This window comes from Schistocerca serialis, chromosome 1, assembly GCF_023864345.2.
Source record: "Schistocerca serialis cubense isolate TAMUIC-IGC-003099 chromosome 1, iqSchSeri2.2, whole genome shotgun sequence".
NCBI classification, from domain to species: domain Eukaryota; kingdom Metazoa; phylum Arthropoda; class Insecta; order Orthoptera; family Acrididae; genus Schistocerca; species Schistocerca serialis.
Window position 1 is genome coordinate 953,347,879 of NC_064638.1, and position 10,150 is coordinate 953,358,028.

Here is a 10,150-nt window from a genome sequence, read left to right on the forward strand (position 1 = left end):
CTAGCGGGCGTGATTCACGGCCGATGCTCGCCCCTGTGGACGGACGGGACTTTCCCCCCCTTGGCGCGCACTCCAGACACTACTATTTCTGCTCGAAAACCATTTTATTTCATTCACTCACCAGATGGGAAGGCCATGTAATTTACCTCTCCGACATTAAAGAACAGCTTCAATTTTTTTCAGTTAAGTGGTCAATGACCTTTCATTGAATAGGCAAAGACCCCTGTGTTCTGCGTAATGGGTTGCAATAATCACAGTTCGGTGCACTGTTCTACATGTTGAGCAAGTCATCAAGCTTATTCTGTTCCACACACACACGTAGGAACTCACAACTTTGTGTAGTATGTATTATCGCTATCGGACAAACAACTTAAGGGCATTTTTATTCATCCGCTTCTATCAAAGTTTATTCGAGGTTTTCTTTGGTTGTGAAGCAAATGAAGAAACTGCAGATCCGTTCCCAATCATTCCCACTTGGCAATCCCCCCGTTCCAGTGTCAGTTCACAGAGATATGGCTGAAAATACGAGAACACTGCAATGGAAAAAGATATGAAACAGCCCATCTTTTCCATTAATACAATGAATGCAGAAGTATCTTTCACGTTCCACATTCCTCCAGTAGGAGGAGACCATATCATGCCAATCACGGTTGTGTACCTTGAAACTTATGTTGCTTTTGGTTTCTGAAGCAAAAACTGAATATTTATGATTACAGGCAAATTGTAAAATATAAAGGTTTAATATCTAATTTTTGTAACAGCGTGAGCTTCAAATAAGTTTGAAGATCATTTTAAAAACATCAAGTTTATCGAGTGAAAAAAAAACAAAGAATGAAAATAATTTACACAAACAAGGCAGAAGCTGCTCAAAACAAAAGCAAATACTATCATTTGCAGTGCCTTGGAGGTTCATTACAATTTTATTTGAAATACATAAACATGCTTATGTAGTTATTGTTCCTGTACTCCTTAGGCGATTTGAACAGGAAAAAACTTAAACTGTGGCACTTTTTGAAGTATCCTCTACCATGCATTTCTTAGTGGCTTACAGAGTAAGATGCACACGCTGCTTTTTCGCGATGTTTCGATCAGTTATGCAACATTTTCGAATCAGTAGTAATTACTAAGCAACAAGTCAGTTTTAGTTGCTGTACACTGCGTCGAAGGTTGCTCTAGAGTCATTACACGGATTTTAAAGGACGCTAAACTGAGCAGAGTAAGATCACGAACTAATCGTCAGAAACGAATCTTTAGTTTTTTCACTAGTATAAACGCCTTGTATCTTGCTGGCGAAGGGTTCTCGAGCTTCCAGCCGGGTGGCGGTGTCTTCAAACTGCGACGTTTCGACGAGTGACATATTCGTCATCTTCTGGCGAAGCATACATTCACATTTACCTTGTATCTTGCAGAAGTAACGTATGTTTCAAAACAACGATCGCAATTTCAGTGCGTTCATTATTACATAATCTATGGACAGAACTGAACTCTTGGGCTCGAAATCACATAGTTCTTATGTTTGTACGTGATGTTTTTTACAGGGGAGTGACTGCTACTCTACCATCAATCTCTACACAGTTTTCTTCGTAGCGTACATTTCACGGGTAAGTTAATGAATACTTATTGATGAACCTTCCCATCCATAGACCACCCTAAATTCTACAGCGAAAACAGTACTTTGCCGAAACCTTTCCCAGCTCTTTCTTTCTTGAATGACGCAGTTTCTCGCGCCCACCTACTTCGATAAATTTCTGTCACTCACGAAGGCGGATGAAACAGTAATGCCTCCTGAGTCCCAAAAAATGAACATGTAGCAGTAGAATTAGTACACATAATACATAGCCTGAACTGTCCCCAACACCACACTATCGTTCAATATAGTCGGCATGCACTTACACTCCCACGGGCCACCGTTGAATGCTGCCAGCTTGAAAAAAGTCACTCTTTTGCTTTATGACCCATGGTTTTATAGCTATTTTAACCTAGTCCATAAAGACAGTGTGTGGAGTCCCTGTAATGAACATGAACAATGTGCTGCGTTGACATATGGTAACGGAAAAACGAACATTAGAGATAAACAGCGCAGCCTCAGGCCGATATCTGTCGAAGATGCCAATCGAGGACTTGTTGATGACGTGATTCGAGGAGACATACGGTTTAGAGTTCACAATCCACAGCAAGACCTGTATTTTTAAAAACATTAGTATAAAAGCAAATAATTGAATCTTTACAAATTAATTTTTCTTGCTGGGTTCAAACGCTGCCGCAAATGTATGCAAACGCATGGTGATTATGTTGAACGGTAGTGTTGTGTAAAGCAGGGGCTCCCGAACGTTTACTCTGTCGGAACATTTTGAGATCTACATCTACGTAGGCCTACATGCTCCACAAGCCACCATACGATGCGTGGCGGAGGGTACTCTGTAACACTACTAATTTCCTGTTCCACTCGCAGACAGAACGAGGGAAAAACGGCTATCTATACGCATCCGTATTACCATTATTAGTCATTTCCTGTTCCACTCGCAGATAGAGTGAGGGGAAAAAGACTGTCTACAACCTATGCATCGGTGTGAGCCCTAATTTCTCGTATTTTATCTTCGTGGACCTTACGCGAAATTTATGTGGGTGGCATTTGTATCAGCGTCAAATGCTGGTTCTTTAAATTTTTTCATCAGAATTCCTCGAAAAGAACGCCGCCTTCCCTCCAAGGATTCCCATTAGAGTTCCCGAAGCATCTCTGTAACACTTGTGTGTAGTCCGAACCTATCAGTAACAAATCTAGCAGTCCGCCTCTGAATTGCTTCGATGTCTTCTTTTAATCTGACCTAGTGCGGATACCAAACACTCGTGCGGTACCCAAGAATAGGTCGCACAGGTGTCCTGTAGGCGGTCATCTTTCAGATGAACCATATTTTCCTAAAATTCTCCGAACAAACCGATGTCGACCATTCGGCTTTCCTACCACAATCCTCACATTCTCGTTCCATTTCATATCGCTTTGCAGCGTTACGCCCAGCTATTTAAACGATGTGACCGTGTCCAGTAGGATACTATTAACTCTGTACCCGAACGTTTTGGCTTCGTTTTTACTACTCATTCGCATGAACGTACATTAATCTACATTTAGAGACACTTGCCATTCATTACACCAACCAGAAAGCTTTTGTACTTCGTCTTGTATCATCCTGCAGTCAATCACCTTCGACATCTTCTCGTACGCCACAGCATCATCAACAAACCACCGAAGATTTCTGCCCACCCTGTCCGCCAGATCATTTATACATACAGAAAATAACACTTCCCTTGGGCAGACGTGACGATACCCTTGTCTCTGATGAACACTCGCCGTCGAGGAAACATTTAAGAAGTCTTCAAACCACACACATATCTGGGAACCTATTCCATATGCTCGTACGTTTGTAACATTCACCAGGCCGATGTACCACTTTGTAACATCAACTCTGTGGAATGACAAACCCTAACTTGTAATGTACTGGACCCTTTGGACTGTGTGGTACGGTAAGCGGTAGATTTACTGGTGTGCGTGGCAGATCCTCTTTGTGACTTACCTGCGCGGTGGCAGCGTAGTCAGCCTCCGCACTTTCTCGACCTGTAATCTTAACTGCCCTTACCCGCAGTTCAGCCGCTCGTAAGTTATTCGGCACCCTATGGATTCCGGACTTAGTAAATACATAGAACTACGGTTTTGGAGAGGAATTCCGGTGCTACTAAATAATGCAACACAGCTCCGATAAAATCAATTATATATCTAGAGACTCGTTGGCCTCAAAATCGCCGCGTGGGATTAGCCGAGCGGTCTCAGGCGCTGCAGTCATGGACTGCAAGGCTCGTCCCGGCGGAGGTTCGAGTCCTCCCTCGGGCATGGATGTATTTGTTTGACCTTAGGATAATTTATGTTAAGTAGTGTGTAAGCTTAGGGACTGATGACCTTAGCAGTTAAGTCCCATAAGATTTCACACCCATTTGAGCTTTTTTTTTGCCTCAAAATCCTTTCATACAATTTATTACAAATAAGTTGCAAAATCGTAGTTTGCACGCCAGAATACAACCGGATAGCTGTCAGACGGATATGTCCCTCCAAATGAGTTTAATACCACTCTCGGATTCCGATTGCCTTTGGTTGTTTTGTCAATCAGGCTAATCGCAATTGTGGTCGTTTTAATATCATTCACTCAGCTGCCACGAGGGTCTTTTTGTGCACCAGGCCAGGATCTTGTATTACCGGATGCCACGGATCTCATTCTTTACTTACACTTGATACCCCACATAAAAATAAGCATGATCATAACCAGTTGGTCATAATGATCATTGTCGGAAAACAAAAACAGAAATGCAACAGCAGGAGCGAGAACATCAGCTGACTTACTGTGTTCAATGACTGTCATCTTGTTGCATGCACTAAGCTTTGCTCAGTTAACTATTTGCGTCTATATCTCAGATACTGTCACATATTAAGATAAACATTCATTCACAGTCAAAGTAACTTCACCATCTACGCAAACGTTACTTGGTCACGGTCTTATGCCGATTTAGCCAAAAAGCAAAGCTTATTTGGTAATCTTGTGGGAACGCAACTGCTCCCTGGTCTAACTGTTAATCCTCAACAATGGCGAGCTGTGTGCTCTTCCTCCCCCAATAAACCGCTTGAGACGTCAGGCATCATCTCTCTCTACCCTTAAAACAGACACATTTTGCCTTATACTTTCCCTGTTGCTTTCTGCGGAAATACACTTTTGATTTACACCCTTCTGCAAATTTTACTCTGGCCCTCTGCTCTAATTTAAAGTTTTTTCAAACGAGCTGTTTCTTTTTACCCTTCAGCAGCCTCTAGTCAGAACAGTCCACTTTCGCCATCCCCAAGGGTGTCCGCCTGTGGACACTGCGTCGTATTTCTAAGCTACCCCTGGCTTTTCTGTGTCCTTCCGCCTTCACATTCTTGCAAGTCACCGTTCTGGCCTACCGCGCCAGACTCGGCTCTTATCGTAACCTTCGGCACGCTACCTCTGTTCTGGCCGTCCGTCTGTCTGCCATGCCACTACATTCTAATTGGCGCTAGCTTAATTAAAAAGGCTACAACTTCAACTTCATTGCCAGTACAACAACCGGGTTTATTTCTGAAGTCACCTCATATGCTTAGGTATCACATGAAATTCTTAAAACTATTGCTTATCTGAAGCGTGGTCATTCTCGCACAGTACATTGCCATCTGAAAACAAAGGAAGTACGTTACAGTACATTTGTTCGCCCACTGCTTGAATATTGCTCACCAGTGTGGGATCCGTACCAGATATGGTTGATAGAAGAGACAGAGAAGATCCAACGGAGAGCAGCGCGCTTCGTTACAGGATCATTTAGTAATCGCGAAAGCGTTACAGAGATGATAGGTGAACTCCAGTGGAAGACTTTGCAGGAGAGACGCTCAGTAGCTCGGCACGAGCTTTTGTTGAAGTTTCGAGAACGTACCTTCACCGAGGAATCAAGCAGTATATTGCTCCCTCCTTTGTATATCTTGCGAAGAGACCATGAGGATAAAATCAGAGAGATTAGAGCCCACACAGAGGCATACCGACAATATTTCTTCCCACGAACAATACCAGACTGGAATAGAAGGGAGAACCGATAGAGGTACTCAAAGTATCCTCCGCCACACACCGTCAGGTGGCTTGCGGAGTATTGATGTAGATGTAGACGTTTCACCTCCGTTAACAGTCCTGGTACTTTGATGGATACCTTGTTGACTTTGAAAGTTACTAAAATTAATACAATATTTTAAAATGAGATTACTTCAAATTTAGATCTTAGCTAATAACACAGACATCATAACAAAATTTGTCAAATGTAAAGACTGTCGAAGAAACACCTTGTTATTAACAGATTTTAGATAATCACTTATTAATTGCCAGAGGAAACCAGTGTTCCGCGAAACACAGTTTATAAAACTGTGTTCTAGTGCACAGCTCAGGCTAATGTACTAATTCCGCTGTTATACCTTCATTATTAAGTTTCTTATAACACGGGAGGCATTACTTTTTGATCTGCCCTCGTGAAACGACGCCCGCAGTGAAACTTTTCTCTGTACACTAAATCGGCTATGAGGTCACTACACCTTGCTGCATCATACATTTAATGCGTACGTGAAGATTAAACAACCAGTCATGAAGTGTACAGAGTTGTACATTCCAACGTGGACACATCGCTCCCTTTTCTGTATCAGGTACTGCAAAACACTAGCAGTTCACAAAAAGATAAGTCTCACGAATGATTCTCACTCATGACCTAGTACTGCCTTACCTGCAAATAGTGAGATTAAGATCTTCTAACATCTTTTAATTTCGATCCCATTGTTTTAGCCACTCTGTGTAAGTCATATAAAATGCTTAATATAAAGATTTTGAATCATTAGAACTGTCTAATAGCAAAAAATAATGCAAATTTCTTACAGCATTTCAGTGCCTACTCTGACTGCCACAATGTTGTCTCGGCATAAAAATGCAAACATATTTCATTTAAGGTGTATCGCAGTCAAAGACTGTCTCGTTTCCGGAAGATAATCGAATAGCAACAAAAAGCGAATTCATGCACGATTGTAGATTGTAGCCCCTCACGCAAACCCCACACAAATAGCTACAGCGGATATGGCTGCAGCCGTAAATTTCAAAATACACAGAAATACATCAATACGATAAAACATCTGGCATTCTCTTTCTTTGTTACCAACTGTCAGAAATTCACGTCAGCACACAAACCTATCGAAAACGGCCAAAAGGTCACGTTTTGTCGATTATGTCTCCTGTATCAAATCGCCTTCCTTATTAAGTGTGCGATTGTTCTCCGTTTATGCCTGATGTATATGTACTAGAAAACTTATCTGAGCTTTGATAATCGGTTTAATACAGAACTACTGCTTCCATACAGCAGCGAGAGAACGTGACTACGGTACATCTCTATGTGTATGATGCCTTTCTGTTTATATCCGGCGAGTCAGAATGTATGGAGCATAAAAGGAAGGTGGATTTGAGTTTATCACCCTGTCAGCGACGAGTTCATACGGGAGGCAGCACAGACTACCTCGCGATGAGGAAGCATGGGGAAGGAAATCAAACGTTTCACTCTTTGAGGAAACGTTAAGCGATTAAGGGAATACCCGGAAAACCTGTACGGCCCACTACGGAGTAGCACTCCTGCCATTACGAGTGCGTGTCTATATCTTAACCGCTGCAGCACCCCACTCAGTAACGTATAGAATGACGGAAAATGTAGTCTCGACAAGTACCTGGTAGAATGCGTGGTTTCTGAGCCGTTCCTTCGTGGAACGTGGGAGGCGCGTGCGGTGCAGTCGTCTTGAAAGATGGCGTTATAGATGAAAGAAACTGCAGAATTTCGAACGTAACAAAGGAAAGAAAGCTAACTGAATATCTCGTCAAAATCGGAATCATTGGAGATTGCGCGCTAGCATGTTTTTTATTTATTTTTATTATTTTATTGAACCATGCTGTCACAGCTTTCTACAAATTTAAAATCCTGTTTACAAATAAATCACAATATAAATACTTTGCACAATGACTGTAAAATAATCATGAGAGTCCACAGAGGTGTAATACTTGCAGCTAAGATGTCTTGACGTAACAGTTACAGACAAAATAGAGTATAGAAATGAATTCAACAGACATTGGGAATCATACGTCTGGAGACAAGAGTGCTTATGCAACCGCAGATGGTACACAGCATTTCATATACACATGTCACTATCTTGTATAAAGTAAAAAAAGGGGATTTGATACATGGGGATCTTAGTGACACAATAAAACAGGAGCACTTGTTAGTATAGCCATCTTCAGTGTCAAAAGGTGTCGCAGTAAATGGTTTTTCCGCGTTTCGAAGAAACTTCACACAAACAGGAAATGGTTTACGTCTCATACTTCTTTCTTCTGAGAGTTGCAGAAAGATATATCCCTGAAGCCAATGTGATCTAAGTGGGAAGGAGTTGAACCATGGTAGGTACGCAACAAGACAAAGTGGATATCTATTTTCAAAACCAGGGAGAGCTTCTAATTGCTGGCTGGATCGCAGCGGAATACTGATCTTTATGGCGGGTAGATAGGAGCCAGGACTCTGCCTGTTCTTCCTCTGTCAGTTTCCACATTCTTAATCTGACATCAGCGTTTGGTGGACTGATGCTCATTAGAGAGTCAGAGACACTGATCTGATTCGCCAACTAATCAGCCTCGTCATTGTACTCGTAAACCTGTCGCACACGAGGTGGAACCCGTAGGAAGGATATTCTTACTCTTGTCGTTTATTCTGAAATCATTATTGAATAATTTCCAGTAGTTTACTGCTCTACTTCAAGTTTTCGAAGTCTAAAATGAGCGTTTTGAATGTAATACTATCAACAGGTTCTGGAGCCACGTGTGACGGCATGCTATCGCTTCCGCGGCAAAAATATGCCGCAGATGAAAATGTGTGGAATACTTCTGCTTGGTAACAAGAAATGCACATCCAACTTCTGAAGTGTCGTCATCTCGAGAGACATCAGAATACACGTGAACAAATGCCAACCAATGCCGATTAATGTAAGCATTAAAAAGTGCGTGCGGAAGCAGATTTTATAAAACTATGATAGTGGAGACCGACGGTTTACAACTATCTGAATGGATTTCCAAATAGGTCAAAGTAGGTATCTGTTTGTATCCAACGGGCGATAGTATGCTATGAGTATGATGTTAGTATTAGTAGATGTCATGTCTTCCTTTTCAGGAAGGGGGATAATTAATCTACTATTTGGCTGATGACTCTTATGGCAGATAAATATTTCTCCACTGGTATCAAAATTACAATGGAAGTTCAGCTGCCTCTAATAGTAATGCATTGGCATCTTTTGACAAGATGGTGGAGCGAAACGACCGTTATCGTACTGACGCAATTACCAAACGTACTAAAATAGTATTCTCTATGTCTAGTTTATTCTGTAATATTCTTCAATCAGATGGCATTAAACGATTAAACAAAAGAATAAAAAACTTATTTATGCCCCTATATTAAGGGGAAGAATTGCAGTTAGTCGTTCTAAGAAAACATTACAGCATTCAGGCTCTGCAATCATAATCTGGGAATATTTATAAAGCGTGCGGTAGACAATTTTTTTTTCACACCATACATTTAGGTTGCTAGCATTCCATTCACGTCTAAATACTAGAAAGAATTATTTTTGATACACATCTTAATCAATTTTATGTATGACGTGATGCAGGCAAACGACAAGAAACCAAAATAAGAACGGTGGGTACAAAATAGTATCTCAGTCCTCTATAATACTCGTACAAGCTCTGTGACTGATATATAACAGTATGATTTTGGCCAGATATAGATGTAATTTTTTTAAGCTGAAACTCAGTTTTCAAATAAAACGTAAATTTCTTATGATTCATTTCATTTGCAGTCATGTTACACAAGAGCTTTACTTCCTGGCATTAACAATTCTTTGATGCACAAAACATTTTACTGTAAAACGCGGTTCTGCAACGCTTACACTGAGTTCATCATGGAATTAGAAAGCGGTATGAAACGGATTGTAGGCGAGATACGATGTTAGTGTATGATATAAATCTACATGAACTGAGTTTTATTGCACTGGTTAGTAGTATCATGCTTAGCCATTAATAAATAGACTGCGTTAAAAAAGGCTACAAATTCAGCTTGTACGTTCCAAAGTATGAGAGGGTAGCAAACAGATCACAATTCTGATGTGGTGTTTTATGATATTCTTTTGTTATTAAAAAGTAATAGATAATCACCTGTTAGTTGTGGATTCCAATCAGAGTACCGAGATGTATTTCTATGAATCTCAGGTTAACCTATTCAGGCTAAACGGACTCTTTCTAGATGTACCGTACGTGCGCTCAGCGAATATTCCATTTCTCGCCGCTGTTCAGTGACACATGCGCCATGATCCATTTCGCCTGACAGTGCCGTCTCGGCTTTGCATCAGGGCAGGTGTTTGCCTCGACATGTCTTCCATCTGAATATGATTGATGGCAGCCAGGCAGCGCAACCCTGCGCCGGAAGGTCACGTGACAGCTATAGGTTTCTTCAAATCGATAAGCGTGGCCTTCCTGCACAAGTTTTATGT